Below are 16,852 nucleotides of genomic sequence, written 5' to 3' on the forward strand. Positions count from 1 at the left end.
CGCGTCAGGCCCCGCGTCAGGGGGATCCTGCCCTTCCCTGCAGGGTGTAGCCACAAGAGGACCCCTCCGGGGACCGGCGCCCAGCACCCCAAGGGGCCTCGGGAAAGCCTAGGCTTCCTGCTAGGTTGGCAATTAGGCACTGAGATTTGGGAAATCAGGGAGTCAGACTGGAGTCAGACTTTGGTCACAAAACTTATTTTGTCGTCACAGAATGGTAAGCCCTGTGGATTTAGGTCACACACACGCACGCTCACACTCAACGAAAACCAATTATTCACTGGCATAGAAGAGCCTGCTGTCAACATTCAGATATTTTTGGAAGGTTTTGCCTTTTTCTGGCTGTGCATTAAGGGAAGTCGTGCTGCTTCCACCCGTTGTAGGCTCTGGGGTGAAGTCACCCAGCGCTCATGCATAGTTCAGCAGCAACGCCCACCTGGGGGCTTTATTTAGACTCACCCCAGCTCCTGCTTCGTCGCTTTCTGGAACCACCTTGAGAAGTTTCGGAACTCGGCCTAGGGAGAAGGAAGAAGGCTCAGGAGTTCAAACATGATCCTGACCCGTTTCCTCCTCCTGCTGCAGGAAGACTTTGTGCTTCCCCCTGCCGGCGCCCCGGCTGGCTGGCCAGGAAGGAGAGGGCGGGACCTGGGGTCAGAAAGACCCGGTTCATGCGTGGGTCAGCTTCGGGCCAGCACCCGCTCTCGGTGTTCCCATCTGCAAAGTGGGTGCAGTATTGCCAACCAGGAAGCCTGGAGACAAGCGCAGCATCGTACGTAGGTGCTTAATGAGCGCGACTCTCCTTCTGTTCTCATCATTCCAGTTCTCTGCTTTAAGTCCCCTCTCCCTCCCTCCACCTCGCAGACTGTGGCAGGGGAGCCATGACCCAGATGTTCCTGCCGGCGTGGGGAGGGGATGCAACGGTTGTGTGACGCTCCATGCGTGATCCCATAAAGCATCATCCTCTCAGTCCACACCTGCTACAACGTGAGGAAAGTCCCAGCGGTCATTTTTCGGGTGAGGGCATGAGCCTCTCTCCAGGCCCGTTGGCTTGTTCCCACACCCGTTTGGTCCCTCACCTGCCCCAGAGGCCGCGGAGTCCGCACTGGGCTCCAGAACCGCCCGGCCGGCCTCCGTGGAGAAGACAGAAAGCACAGTTATTTCACCGAATCGGCTGCCAGCTAAAAGGAGACCATTTAAAAAGAATAGAGAGTATTTGTGTTTTGTTTCCCTTATAGACGGAGCACGCGGTCCTTAAAGAAAATGTAGGAAACAGAGGAAAACTAGATAAAGAGGCTCTTGTGCGCGAGCGCGTTGACGTCCTGCCTTCCGTTTCCTCGGAGCGCGGCTTTGTTTCGTCGGTAACTTAAAGAGCCGTGTTCTGCGGCCTACGGATGCACGGATAGGTGTGGCCTTTTCACTATTTACAAAAGCAATTCATGCTTGTTGCGAAGAATTCAGAACAGACCCGGGAGCCCAGGATTCGCCGTTCGTCTTCTGTTTGTTGGCCCCCCAGCCCCGGCCACAGGCGGACACGGTTATGGGCCGGTACATGGCTTTCCAGATGTGTCCTGGGCGTTCACACACGCGGGACGGGGGCTAACGGCCACCTGCCTCCCTGCAGCTTGTTTTTATTCCCTCAGGTGTGGCTGTTAGATATTTTTCCATGTCGGTTCCTAGATCTGCCTCCTTCCTTCTTCAGCCATCGCCGTCCCGTATTTGTCGCCGACAAACGGTACCGCCGTTAACACCTTCGGGCATCTATCCTCGTGTGCCTGTTACAGCACCTGTAGGGTAGCTTCCTTTTTTTTTTTTTTTTTTTAAAGATTTTATTTATTTATTCATGAGAGATACAGAGAGAGAAGCAGAGACACAGGCAGAGGGAGAAGCAGGCTCCATGCCGGGAGCCCGACATGGGACTCGATCCCGAGACTCCAGGATCAGGCCCTGGGCCAAAGGCAGCCGCTAAACCGCTGCGCCACCCAGGGATCCCCCAGGATTTCCTATTTGACAGTGAGCTCCGTAAGCCGTCTGAATGATGTTTTTTTGTGCTGGGTGTGGGATATAGATCTAACTTTGAGTTCCAAATGAAGAATGAATTGTCCCCAAACCTGTCCTTTCTGGCCTTTGATCATAAACTTGAGTTCACATCTGTTCGTGGTTCTGTGTCTGGGCTTTTTTCCCTTGTATTTCATTTATCCATTATTCTATTTCTGTGCCTGGATCAATTACGATAGCTTTGTAGCCCTCCCCCATTAGGATTTTTAAGACATTTTATTGGCCAATCTTGTGTACTTACTTTTCCAGATAAATTTTAGAGTGAGGTTTTGGACGTTCCTTGTGAAATCCCGTTGTGATTTTGCTTAGAAGCTCACTGAATTTGTAGGTTAATTTGGAGAGAACTGACATTTTTACAATAGTGAACCTTCCTATATAGGACCACGGTGTGCCTCTCATTGTTCAGATCTTTGTTTATGTGCTTTAATAAAATTTTATGGTTTTCATCATTTAGGCCTAGTAAATTTCTTGTTAGGTTTTATTCCTAGGTAATTTTATAGTTTTTATTATTGTGAATAGTGTCATTTTGCTATTGCACTTCTCTAATTGTGGATTGCTGGCGAATGAGAAAACCATTGATTTTTGTACATTTCTTTTGTAAAACTGACCACCCCACTGAACTCTCTCATGGGATCTACCAGTTTTAAGGTTGATTTTTTTAGATTTTCTAAGTCAGACGATCATCTGAACTACATGTATTGCAATTTTCTCTCTTCCTTTCCAGTGTGTATGCTGGTTGGGTTTTTTTTATTATGATTATTATTATTTGGTGGGTGGTGTTTTGGGGGCTTTTCTGGTTTCTTCCATGACTAGCGCCCTCAGAACCGTATTAAAGAGAAATGAAAGGTTTGGCCGCCTCATGATTCTGCAAAGGAGAGACTTACGGGCAAGCACAGCTTTTACTAAATTCTGTATCACGGATCAATACAAATCACACAATTTCGAAAGATGTTTTTATTCCCACTTTATATAAGACTGAGAAATCATGTAGTGTCCAATTATGCTGCTATTTTTTTTAATCTGGAGGGATTTAGAAGGAGCTAATGGGGATCGGAGGGACAAGCCCCCCAAAATGCAACTCCAGGCAGCTCCGTGACCCTATCACTAGATGATGTCGCGTAATTTCATACCCTGATTACTTTGCCCTTACACCATTGGCATTTTTTGTGTTATTATAAACTCTTGGCCCCAAAATATTCCATTAGGTGGAGATATCACAACTTCCTTAACCATCCCTTCCTCTGTGGACAGTTAGATCATCTCCAGTTATTTGTGTTATAAATATTGCTGTGAAGAACACTGTTGTGTGTAAAGCCTGGTTTTTCCCTCTCTGAATTTATGATTATTTCTTTAGGAGCGATTCCCAGAATGAATATTTTTTAAGACTCTTGATTCTTATTGCCAAATTGCTTTCTAAAAGCTTTCGATCATTTTGCCCTGTCACGAGCAGTATGTGAATGTCTGAAGAAATGGGACTTTCAAAACTAAAGATTATGAAATATGTTGCACAGGAAAGAGAATGGGCTTTGGAGTCAGACTGTGGAGTTTGGATCCCAGTTCCTCCATTGACAAACTGGTCGGATTGAAAAAATATAAATGAATGAATGAATGAATGAATGAACGAACGCAAGCAAGCAAGCTCTGGAGCTTCGGTCTCTCTATCCAGAAACCGTGAGACCCACTCTGCAGTCATGCTTAAGGCTGAATGAGAACAAATTGGTGACAGCACTTGGCATGAAGCAACTGTGAACAAACGGGTGTTGTCTTCCCTTTATTTCAAGTCTTTTCAGGGGTTTTTCTCGTCTGACCAGCTTTGGAGACTTCCCCGGGAAAGCGCACCTGCTGCTGCGGTTGGGAGTGACCTCTGGGCCTCAGAGGAGGCCTTTGCCCGCTGCTGGCCACTGGTCCCAGCCGTGAGCTCCAAGCTCCGAGACCTGCTCCGTGGAAGGATTTCCCGCTCTGGCTGGCCACTCGCGAGCGTGCTCCCGGTGCAAGTGCCCAGGTGCTTCCAAGGAGGCCGCAGCTCCCCCTGCCCTCCCGACTCACCGACTCAGCCTCTCCTCCGCGGACGGGGCCGTCATCCTTTCCCACCAGGTCTGCCTCTGCAATATCATTGCCGTTTGTCCCTTTCCCTGCAGCCCCAGGACCCCCGTGTCACACCTGGAACACAGATGCAGCCTCCCGCCAGCCTCCAGGATTTCACCCTCCCCTCCCTCCTCCTCCGTTCTGGCCCAGGGTGATCCTATGAGGAGCCCATGTCCACCCTGGCCATCGCGCTGCTGAAAACCTACCATGGTGGCTGTCGCCCACGGGGGACAGTTCAGACTCTTGGCTCAGCACCTGGGGCCCCCGGCTGGCTGTCACTCCGCAGTGGTACAGCCCACTCATGCCTTGTTGATTCAGGAGACCTTCATGAATGTCCTCAGGGACCAGGCGAGGCCTTGGGGGTGTACCTGTGATCTAAAACTATGAGTGTGGGCTGACACTTCCCACACTCCTTTTAGGCCCTTGGTGCTGGGCTAAGCCCTTTATATGCATGATGTCTCTCAGCCCCTCCAGTAACCCTATGAGGCAGGTACGATTTTCATTTCCCTTTGACAGATGGGGACACTGAGGCTTGCAACGCTAACATAGGCTGCCCAGGGTAGCCCTGCTAGGAAGCAGCAGAACCAAGGCCTCTGGTGCCGGCGCCCCTATTCTCAGCCACTCGTCAGTCCTGGGTTCTCTTGGATGTTATTATGCCTGAGAATTCCTGCTAGACTGGATGGGGGTACCCTCTCCATATGCATATCTTGTAAGCAATATGGGCAGAGACTTCTCAGTAGCAGAATCACAAAACCTGCTGCCAACCCAGAGCTCACACAGGAGCTTGGGCACACTCTCTACCGCCCGTGTGCTCCAGGGCTGGACACAGGACCCCTGCCCTGAACTCTGGCTCCCAGCACTCCCAATTCCTGCCTCGTCCTCGTGCCCCACACCTGGGTTAGTTATGATTTCCCAAGAGGCGTCCCTGCCTTCCTCTCTGGACTTTCCATAACCAGCCCTTCCAGGATGCAGGATGCATAGTGGCCATTCGATAACTGCACTGCATTAAATTGGATTGAATTGAACCAAATTGAATTCAGGAGCAGATATTCCCCAGCAGTGGCTGGGATTTAAGTTCATTGTTGTCCTAATCATCCTGTTGTAGATAACATTGCCTCCTCCATAAGCCAGGCTAAGCGCTGAGGTGTTGGAGGATAGTATGTCTTACGGGGTTTCCGTTCGGGCAGGGTGGCTCTTTCAGCATCTACCCCTGGAAATAGATCTGAGCTGTGTGTGTGCTTTGATACAGTTCTCTGATATGTCTCAGAAGTGGGACAATCTGGGCTTAAGTAGCATCTGTGCCACTTGTACCACTGCATGACCTTGGACGAGTTACTTAACCTCTCTGAGCCTCTGGCTCCTTCTCTGTCTCTGTCTCATGAGGATATTGTAAGGATTAAAATGAAAACCTGAATATAAAGCTCTTACTATAGAGGTTTACTTGCATAGAAAGATGCACGAGGCACAGTAAGAGCTCAGGGGTGTTGACAATAATTTTGATAATTGTTCTTCTCTTCCTGTCTCTCCCGTCTGTGCTGAGCTGCATGGATTGGGGGCAGCGACAGTAAAGAAAGGGCAGAGGGAGGTAAGCAGAAGCGTGGTCTTCAGGGTGATTGCTCAGCCCTGGGCCCGGGAAGGAGGAGGCCCTCTCTGGCTTCATGCCTAGAAAAGTAGCTCAGGAGTGTGGAGAATGGAAATGGGATGAGCCTAGAGAGGTAGACGGAGGCCAGATTATTTGCATCTAATTCCGGGATCGATAGGAAGCCACCGAAAGGTTTCTGGCGGGGAAGTGACACGATCAGATTTGCATGTTTGAAAGACCGCTGCAGCTGCTGCTGGAAAGGACAGAGGTGTGGGTGCAGCCACAGGCGCAGACTGCTTGTTGTTGCTGTAGCCCAGGTGAGAAATGTTGAGACGCAGACTGTAACGGGGGGAAGGGGGGGGACTGCGGGCAGCAGGGGGTTTCGGGGACGGGAACCCAGCAACACAGCCACGCCTGCTCAGTGAACCTGAGGCACAGAGGAGGAGGAGGAGGAGGGGAGGTCGCTCCTAGCTCTTGGCTTGAGTAGCTGGTGGATAGGCAGGCAGTGGCCAAGAAAGCGATGGCATGTCAGGTTTCAGATGCCCATGAGACATCTAAGGTGCATGGACGCAAGGATCCAGAGTTTGGGTGGGTTGTGGGTTGTAAATAGACATCTGGGAGCCATGAGCAGGAAATTGGATGCAAGGAGAGAACTTACCCCAAGAGAAAACGGGAAGAGAGTGCCACACGCAAGAGGGTGAATACATTGGTGGATGTGAGGACTCCCTCGGGGCCCCAGCTCCTCCAGAAGGTGGATCTGGACTCGGTTGCACTGACCTCCAGTGTACTGGGGTTAAACCTGGGCGTTCAGCTGTCCAGCATGAGTTTGCCGTGGTCATGGTGACCCTCCAGCCCGCTCCCTGGCCTGGAGCGGGCCCTGAGTGTCCGTCTGCTTGGCTGGCCCATGAGCCCTGCCCTGCCCAAGGGCTCTTCCTCTCTATGAAGACTATGGAAATAGTTAAAGCCCCTGTGTACCTGGCAGCACACTTCCCGCTTGCACAGTTCAAATCCTGTAATACGGAGGGAACTGTCCCTAACTCTCTCCCTCTGAGAGTAAGACAAGCTGAAAATAGGATCCTGTTTTCAGCTCACAGGCATGTGTCCTCTTTGGGGCATCAGATGGGCCCTTGATTGCGGACCCCCTGAGAAGCCTTGGAGTGTGGCCGGATGTGTTGATGCCTTCCAACTTCTTGACATCGTGGATGCTGCTCTGAACTAAACAAATATGGAAGTTTCCAGATCCCAGTCTCACTGAATGTGTCTCAGTAGAGTAGAAATCTGCATTTCAGTTACTCATCGTAGACCACCGTGATGCAACGGGTCAGCGGGACCTTTGAGAAATAGGACTCAGCAGGAGATGCTTGTCAGGGGACCCAACGTCTCACCACCTGCCACCATTTGCCATACTTCTGACGTTTCTCGTAGTACTCACTACTCCCCAGCAAGGCAAACGCATCATCACATATGGTCTAGGAATGATTTGAGATTCAGAAATGTTTAGCAACTTGCCCAGAGACACACAGCGTGTCACGAGCAGAGTCAAAATTGGAGCCCAGGTCTGTCTGATTCCAAAGCCTAAGACATTTATACTCGAGCACATCACCTACGGAGAGGAAAATGGCACCTGTGTCCAGGCACTTAAATGTCCACATAGAAAAGAATGTGGAGGTAATTGGCAGAAATGGAAACCATGGGTAATTGCAAGAGTCCAGCCTTGACTCAGCACGAGATCTAATAGAGTAGCTTCCTAGGGGCGACCACTGGGGGGTTAAGTAGGTGCTGGACACACAGTCATTGGAGGCATTGGATTTGCGGAGTCTCGTGCTGCTGCAGTGTGACCAAGTCATTGTCAAGCTCGTGATGGCTATAGTAGGGTGTTTTGACGGGATGACTCCCTGACTCAGGACCTCACGTTTGCTCAAGATTTGCATCATCGCATGTGCAGCCATGAAAGGAGGGAGAGCAGAGAGGGGATAGTCTATCTTACAGGGTTTCCATTCAAGATGGCAGCTCATGGTTCAAGGTCATGAGGATCAAGAACTGTGGATTGAGAGTCTTTTATCTCTCACTGGGTCCTCACTTAATGACGAGAGAACTAAGAAGCCCTGCCTTGTGGTGGCTTGTTCTGTAAGCCCAGGGCAGGCAGGAGGAATCCTTCCGGAGTCCACCTCCATGGGACCCCGTGCCCTTCCTGCTGGTGCCAGCCCAAGGCCTGGGCCAACGGGGCGGCACCAGCCAAGAGAGAGGTAGAGATGATTCACTTCTCTTCAGTCTTGAACAGTCGGGTGGGAAGTTAAGATCTAGGCGGCTGTAGAGCGAGTATGAAATTACATGTATTATCTGCCAAACAGCTCTTTTGTCCTCTGACACTCTTTCCTTAGACCATCTATCTTCACCTGAGTGCGTTTCAGCCCTCCAGACCCAATCCCCTCCGGCCACCCCGGTCCCCTCTCCCCGCCAAAGCTCCTGCCATAGCTCCCACGTTCAGTTCTCAGCCTCCCATTTTCCAGCTGTTCAGTCTCAGGCAAGTCATTGAACCTCTTTGCTGAGATTATAAATTGGCACAACCCATTTTTTTTTTTAAGATTGTATTTATTTACTCATGAGAGACACACAGAGAGAGAGAGGCAGAGACATAGGCAGAGGGAGAAGCAGGCTCCATGCAGGGAGCCCAAGTGGGCGGGCTCCTGGGTCACGCCCTGAGCCGAAGGCAGGCGCTAAACTGCTGAACCACCCAGGGATCCAAGTGAGTTAAATTTTTTTACATGCATACATATACAACAGGCATTAAAAAAAAGAAGAGAAAAAAATGGGTGAATGGGATGCTCATATATTATTCATTATTCTTCTGTGTTTTCTAAAAGTTTTACAACTAGCCTGTTGTAATATTACTTTCCGGGTGCAGAAAAATCAATAAAAGTTAAAATGCATTTTGATAGCCCCCACCACCTACTGGATGAAGAGCAAACTTCTCAAGAGATGATTTTCATCATCTGACCCCACCCTAAGGTAGCAGCTTCATTTTCTGCCATTTCCCGTCCTCGTTGGCTCCCGACAACATGCTGGCATGCTTGCCATTTTATAGGTACATCGCAGCCATCCGTCCTGGCGCTCCTGTATCCTTCCTGTGTTCTCCATCTGGAATGGCCTTCTCCACTAGGTTTTGCAAGAACCAGCTCAGCTATCTCTAACCCCTCCTTGACACTTAATTCTTGCATTTTAATCCTGCAGGCCTTTTATATATAAATAAGAGTTATTTAGTCTCTGTCATCCCCACTTACCCCTTTCTTCAAGATTTTGTGGGAACCCCAAGGAGGAAAGATAATAACTGTTTTTGGAGAGTCGGGAAAGCATTCACAGAGAAGACGACATTTGATCGGGTTCTTAAAGAACGAATAGGAGTTGGCCAGGTAGACAAAAGACGGTGAGCATCCCGCACAGTTCTGGAACAAGCCTTTAGTGACAAACTCTGGTTTCTATCACAACCTTTATCTCACTACATCGTGTGCTCCGTGAGGGAATTGTCTGTCTCCTACCAGGAAATCGGTCCTTGGGGGCAGAAAATGTGCCTTGCTTTCCTTACAGCGTGCAGCACAGTGCCTGACACATGCTGGGCCTCATAAATGTATTTGCGTACCGGGGTGTGAAGGCACGAAGGTGCCAGTCCAGGGACCACCTTTCTTCTTGTCATAGTGCAAGTGGGGAAAAGAACATATTCTTATTGCCTCTTATCACTGGTTGCAAGAACAGGCTCAGAGATGCCGAAAATACTCTTATCAATTGTCTGCCGATTTGAACCAAATTGAAGAAGTTGTTCACCTGGCAGGCATTAAGAGGATCTTCTGTAACATTTGGACCTCATTTGAGTATAAAGAGCCCACCAATAGGAGCTTCGCCTCCCCTTTAAACAACGTGCCACAGTTTCAGAATGATTCCTTTTTTTTTTTTAGAATGATGCCTTTGAAATAAATCCTGCTTGAGTAATGTTTCTCTTGGACTCCTAAAATCTTTATGGCGATCTTTTTTTTCATCTCCTAGACTATGAGAAGGGAGAGAGAGCCAGAGCCACTGAGCTAGAAGTGGGGAGTGCAGTAGTTTCTCATATGTGGGTCACACATTTAATGTAAATAGTTTTTAAATGCAAATCTGATACTGACTACACGTTAGCGCAAAAATCCCAGCTCTGTCCAAAGTGCTGAATCCGTGAGTACTCTGATTAAAGAGTAGGTGGTATGGAAATGATACATCCTTTTGGACAGAAGGTTTGGATGTACTAAAACATCTAGTAGCAGCCGTACCAGGGATAACAACACAAACACCAGCAGAAATAAAACACAGATGAACGGCTTAGTCCCCCCACTGCAGAGACAGGGAGGGAGCAAGGGAAGGAGGGAGAGAGAGAGACAAACAGTAAGCTGATGGAACTGAGCTCGTAACTCTGTTGTGCAAAGGAGCACTGAGTTGGGAGTCACGCATTAATTCAACACCATTTTTTGTTGTTGTTGTTGTTTTGAGTGGCGACTATCCGCGAGGCATCGTACTAGGACATCAAATCAGGTAAATCATAATCTGGTCTCCACAAGATCACAATCCACGTTTACTCGACCACTGAGCAGCTGTTGACCTTGGACAACTTACTTAAACCTTTTAAGCCTCAAATTTCTCCTTTAAAAATTTGGGATCAGGGCAGCCCGGGTGGCTCAGCGGTCCAGCGCCGCCTTCGGCCCAAGGTGTGACCCCGGGGACCCGGGATATCGAGTCCCACATCGGGCTCCCTGTGTGGAGCCTGCCTCTCCCTCTGCCTGTGTCTCTGCCTCTCTGTATGTGTCTCTCATGAATAAATCAATAAAATCTTAAAAATAAATAAATAAAAATTTGGGATAGTAGGATCTCACAAGATCACTGTACAAATTAAAGTGATGGTTAGAAAGCACTTTGCACAGAATTTAACGTGTTGTAAGCTCTCAGGGAGCATTACATGTTAGCAACACGTGTGGTACATTCTGCTAAGTTCTTTATACCCATTGTCCTTTATGCTGTCATAGACTCTGCACCAGTCACATGGGACAGATTTTAACCTCCCCTTTACGTAGCCTAGGAAAGTGAGGCTCAAAAGAACGGAGTTTGTTAACTTGCCCAAGTTCCTACAGTTGGTCAGTCATGTGTATAGAATTCAGGGCCAACACTTTTTACCCTAAAGCCAATGCTCGTAATTACGGTGATGCTGGCAGGACTTGAAAGCAGACTGACTGTCCCTGTCAACAACCAAAGAAATAAGGCCAATTCCACCCGCAATCTGAGCTGGCACTTTTGGGGAAGGCACATTCTCAGGGAATGGGGTGGGCACACGACCCACGTGCCTGTCAATTTTAGGTTAGGGACACTTGCATGTTGACAAAGATGAGGAAGATAAATCCCAGCCTGCAGGAAAATAGAGCCAAACGCCAGCCACCCAGAAAGGGCCACAGGAGAGCAAGAACAGGGGCCCGAGACCGGAGCAGACCAGGCAGGCAGATGGGCCCCGCTTAGGGTATGGTGGGTACCTGCAGGGGCTCAATCCCACAGGGCACATTGGATTGGGAGGTTGGCAGTAGACTGTTTCCAGAATCCATTTGACAAGGGAGGACAGGGCTCATGATGGAGGCTCACTGGCACCTCGACAAGGCAGCTTGAACCCTGAAATGTGGCTGAGCAAAGGCTGGGCAAGAGCCGGCCCCCCAGAAGCCGCTGTCCCGCATGCTTCATTTAGAATCTTCAGCTCAGAGAAATCTAGGATTGTTCCGGTTTTGGCCTGTGGAGCAGGGGTGATGGGGCTTCCGAATCAGTGACAACACATTGTTGCCTCCTTGGTAAGAAGTTTCCTTTTCTTCTCATCCAAAGGCTTTTGATGCAGTCCTATAGACTCCACATAAATGTATATTTTCTTGGCTTTCTTCCCTGTGGGGAACGTGAGGCTACAAAGCACAACAAAATCCCCATTCCTCCTGCCACCCCCCCCCCCCCAGCCCCAAAAGCTGTTCGATAAACTATGGGAGCTTTGGACTCCTTTGATTGAAACCAAAAAGGTCACATCTCAGTAGTGTCCTTGGGTCTTGCGTGTCCCATTTGTGACAACCCCGGGCTGTCCTGGGGCCTCCCCTAAGGTGCCTTTCCAGCCCTGACCTTCGTGGGTGTCTTTTAAATGCACAGAGTCATCAGGCAGGTAAACGGATCAAAGTAGGCTGCTCATCCACTGCGCGTCAGGACGGTGGGGGGCACCAGGTAGCCCGGCTGCGTCTTAACGGTGACTCCTTTACAGGGTCTTTCCTAGTCCTCATCCTTCAAGCTGGGAGGTCGGGGCAGCCATGACTCATACCCCAGAAGCTGTGGGGGGCCTGTGGTGGCTTCTGATTAAGGTCATCAGGGGCCTCCGGGGGGGACTGTGTGCTGGTCTCCCACTCACCTGTTGTGCTGTCTGGTCCGTCCCCTTATTATCATTATTTTTTAAAGATTTTATTTATTCATGAGAGAGAGAGAGAGAGGCAGAGACACAGGCAGAGGGAGAAGCAGGCTCCACGCAGGGAGCCTGACGGGGGACTCGATCCCGGGTCTCCAGTGTCACACCTGAGCTGAACCACCCGGGCGGCCCTGGTCCGTCCCCTTAGCTGGGAGGCATAGTTGCCCCCATCTCCGTGTACTTGGAGCCCATGGGGCCCGGATGCATCCTCCACTCAAGCTAAGGGAAGGCATGTTGTGACCCAGAAAGCCAAGCGGGAGCTGCAGGTTATCTCCAACGTCTCACCTTCCTCCAGCGACAGCTCGTGCAATGGCCCGGGCTCGGGAATCCACAGGGTTTATTGAACAAATGCACGGGACAGAAGGTGCCGAGGAACGGGCTCTCTCAGGCACCACGTGGTCTCTTCCCCTCCCCCCGCTTCTCAATCAGCACGCGTGGCCCCAGACGGTCCCTGCAAATGCCGGGTCAGACGTGCTGTATTTCTTGATTCGAATTATCAAGAGAAAGAATCTGATTTGCTCAGCTGGCTAATCGAGCACCAACTCCCCATCCAGGCTGCAGACACTAAGAGGGGGCACCTCCGGTGGTGGCAGAAGGGAGTGCGTGAGGACAGGGCACAGGCTGGACACCAGCCCCACCGCACAGCTTCCACGTCAGCCTGGCCGTTCCAGCTTCTCTTTGGTCACCCTCCGACAGAAATGAGGAAAACTTGTTCCCTTCATCCGCCTCCTTGAGCCAAACAAAATAAGGCGAAAGGCCTGGCGCTCCATGAAGAGAACCTGAGAGCAATTCCACCCGCAATCTGAGCTGGCACCGCAATCTGAGTTGTGCACTCGGCACAAACCGAGAGCAGTTTCGGGGCATCCCCTCCGCTACGGTACCGGCTGGCTGGCTCTCCCAGTCCGCAGAAAGGAAGCTCCGTAAACACCGGGGCTTACGGCGATGGTCATGGATCCTCTAAGAAGCCGAATTTCCCAAGTTCCCGGAGTTGTAATGCTTTGGGGTTTAGAGAGCTAGTTAAGAACAGATGAGCCTCCGAAAGGTCGATGGCAACGCGTGGGGTTGCAGTCCAGAGCAGAGGACGCTGCGAGGGCTCCAGGACTTTGTGTCCCCGTATGGTCACAGAACACAGCCTGGGAAAGGGGAGGCAAGTGGCCCTGAGGACCTCGGTCGCTGGAGTCCGGGGTTCCCCGCCTCCATCTCCCGGAGCTGGTGACACAGCCCATAAACCCACTCAGCAGGTTGGACCCGGGCAGCGCGGAGTCGGCCGTTGACCACGCTGCTGCGGCCCGGGGTAACGTCATGAGGATCCCCCCCTCCAGTTTCCAGTAACGTGTCCTCGCTGCCTTCCGAGCTTACCTTGGCAGCTTCCTCAGAGTCCAGACTTTTCTAAGAAGCTCCACAAAATATTCCCAGCCTCTGTCGATGGTCTGGTTCCAAAGCCAGTCTTAGGGTTCAGGTAATTTTCATGATAACTGTGTCTTCTCTGGATACCACAGTCTGCGTTATTGTTTCTTTGGGTTTGTAACAAAGTACCCCAAAACGCAGTAGCCTGAGCCAACAGCACCCATGAGCCTCGTTTGTGAGTCAAGAATCAGGTGCGGCTCATCTGGGTGTCATCAGGCTACAGCAAAGGTGTGCCCGGGCGCCGGGGAGCACCCCGTCCCCACCCCCCCCGAGCTTACTCGCGGGCGTGGGCAGCACTCCTTCCTGGAAGGCTGTTGACAGGGTGCCTAGTTCTCCTGGGCGTCGGCCAAAGCCACCCTCACTCGGTGCCACACGAGCGTCCCCACAGGGCAGCTTGCAGCACATCGGTCTGCTTTGAGCGAGTGCGAGAGACAGACGTGGTCTCCTGGAGCCTCCTCGCTGGTGAGGGGGTCCTGTCTTCCCACGTTGGCCCTGTGCCGTTCATTAGGAGTGAAGCCGTTAGGCCCAGCCCACGCGTAGCAGAATTAAACAAGGGCATGAGTACCAGGAGGTAGGGTCACCGGGGGCTGCTCTGGGAGCCGGACGTGGGCGGCCGTGCAGAGGCGGCGACGGCTGGAAGCGGGTGACGGGCAGCCACGGGAACACTGCGGTTGACAGGTGGGAGGGGGGGTCTTACGACGTCAGTCAGGCGGCCAGAGCAGGGAAAAGGTTGGAAAGGGAGCGATGGGCACTGAGAGCTGGTGCTTGGAGGCTCACAAGGGGTGGCCCCACGCGGGCGTGGGTGGCACACGCTCATCCAGAGGTCAAAGCCAGCTGGGAACACCACATGCCCCCTCTGGGCCCCTGACTGGCCTTTCTCCTGCTTCAGTTGCCTTTTTATGTGATGTTCCCCTCTTTTAGGGACCAGGGCAGGCCCCCTCGTTCACAGGGCACTTCCTACACATCGGACTTCCCTTGCAGCCATATCCCAGAACATGTCCTTTATTCCCCAGCACACCTGTCAGGCAGCTCTTATTTTGGGGAGCGTGACTAGAGGTGCACACAGAGCGAGAGCATGTCATCGCCTTGGTGATTGCACCCGGAGGACCGTTCATGAACCTGACCCTCGGGCCTCATGGTCCAGAAACTGGATCCTTTGATCCTCAAACAATGGATGATTCAGCAGAAGCTAAAATCAACCATAAAGATCCCAACACAGGGGATCCCTGGGTGGCTCAGTGGTTTGGCGCTTGCCTTCGGCTCAGGGCCTGATCCTGGAGTTCCGGGATCGAGTCCCGCATCGGGCTCCCTGCATGGAGCCTGCTTCTCCCTCTGCCTGGGTCTCTCATGAATAAATAAATAAATCTTAAAAAAAAAAAAAAAAAGATCCCGACACAGTTGTCTGTTCCAGATGGTAATCGGTTGTTTTGCAACCAGGATCAACTTCTCTGCTGGAATCCAAGGCAAACCCAATAAATTCGCTCATTGCCGTCAGGTTTGGAACCAGCTGGCAAGTACAGAAGAAAGACAAATGAGGGTCGTCCTGTTGGCTCTGTTACCAGGGAGCTAATTGGAGTGTGTGCTGTGCAGCCCAACAGTGGGTGGGGACCGAGAAGAGTAGGGTCAGCTCCTCCTCTCCAACCCTGTAGGCAGCGAAGTCCCGATTATTATTCTTCCAAGGGACCGCCCGGCTTGCAGGAGGGAGAAGGATTCCTCTGTGGGCCCCGGGCTAGTAGCATCAGGGTCACCTGGGAACTTTTAGAAACGCAAATTCTAGGTCCAACCCCCAGAAAAAAAATGGAATCGAATTCTAGGAGTGGGGCCTAGCAACCGGCGTGCTCGGCGGGGATTCTGATGTAGGCTCAAGGTGAGGACCGCTGGCCCAGGGGAAACTGTTCTATATGCAAATAGGAGACTTGGGAAGAGGTGTCCTTATGGGACATTCTGCTCCCCGTGCCCACCCTTCTCGTCGTCCCCGGGAGATGAATCACGGGGGTAGAAGTTTCACACTTTGATTTTTAGCTTACGGCTGCTCCCGACAAGAACTTAAGCAGAGGCTCCTGATTATTTCCCCTCCAAAAAAGAAAAGTGTCATGGATTTGGTTACTTGTTGGCCCTGTCTCTTGCTCGTGCAGACCTCAGAGGCGCTAGCACCCTCTTGTTGGCACTGAATGGTTCCTGAAGGCTCTAGAATGACCAATACCCAGAAGTCAAAATGGAGGCATGGGTCCCACCCTACAGAAGACTCTGTGGCTCCACCCCCCCCCCCCCGCATTGCACTTAGATTCCAAAATAAATCCTTCCCAAGGCCGGCCCCACTCCAGCGGCATCTCACATCTTGCCAACCTGGCCTCCCTTCCTCTGCCTCTAATATGCCAAAAGCTCACTTCTGTCTCAGGACCTTTGCACTGGCTGTCCTGCTGCTTGAAGAACGCTTTCTTCAGGACTTGGTGTGCCTGGTTCCTTCTTGTGCTTTAAACCTAAACCCAGATGTCATCTTTGGCCACTGATTTCAAGTGCCTTCCACCCCGCTTGTCATCATTTATCTCATTACCCTTGTTTATTTTCTTCGGAGCGCTTGACACTATCAAAAAAAAATAGAAAAGATCTGCTGTGTTGTTTTTTTTTTTTTTTTTCCCTGCTGTGTTTATTTTTTGACTTATTATCTGTCTCCTCCTGCCTGGAATGTAAGGGATCAAGGCCCTTGCTCTATTCCTAGCACCAGAACGGTCTCTGGTATATTGCAGGCGTAAGATTTACATAAATATTTGTTGAATAAATGAATAAATGAATGAGTGAGTCAACACAGGAAAAGCTTTAGGAGGGAAGGATCAGAGTGCAGCGATTCAGTCATCGAGACGGTGATGGACCCAAACGCCCCGCCTTCCTCGTCCCAAGGACAGGGGCACGGAGCCCGGCTGGCACCACACCAGGCCTCCTGCCTGCCTCTCCTGCAGCCCACGGCCTCGGGCCTGCCCCCCTTCTCTGCCTCCTCCCTGCAGCTCACTGTCATTACATCACGGCCATTAGAAGCCCGCAGATTCACACCCCCCTGTCGACTTCTTCATAAAGGGATGTTAATGGGGTTCATCTTCAGCAGGGGCAATGCAGACTGTTGTCAAAACTCTGGCTTGGCCACCCACGCTCCCGTAATTAATCACACGGGAGGCCAGGAAGGTGCGGCGGGAGAGCCGTGGTGGGAGGCGTGTGGAACAGCACACGGCTGCTGC

General features: G+C 51.3%; 1 protein-coding gene across 6 annotated transcripts in view; it reads left to right on the forward strand.

Moving 5' to 3' along the window:
* The window catches only part of CSMD2 (CUB and Sushi multiple domains 2), a 494,027-nt gene that overhangs the window by 194,073 nt on the left and 283,102 nt on the right, over positions 1 to 16,852 (forward strand). The gene's annotated exons all lie outside the window — the stretch shown is intronic.

Source organism: Vulpes vulpes, chromosome 10 (genome assembly GCF_048418805.1).
Source record: "Vulpes vulpes isolate BD-2025 chromosome 10, VulVul3, whole genome shotgun sequence".
In the NCBI taxonomy this organism is placed as follows: domain Eukaryota; kingdom Metazoa; phylum Chordata; class Mammalia; order Carnivora; family Canidae; genus Vulpes; species Vulpes vulpes.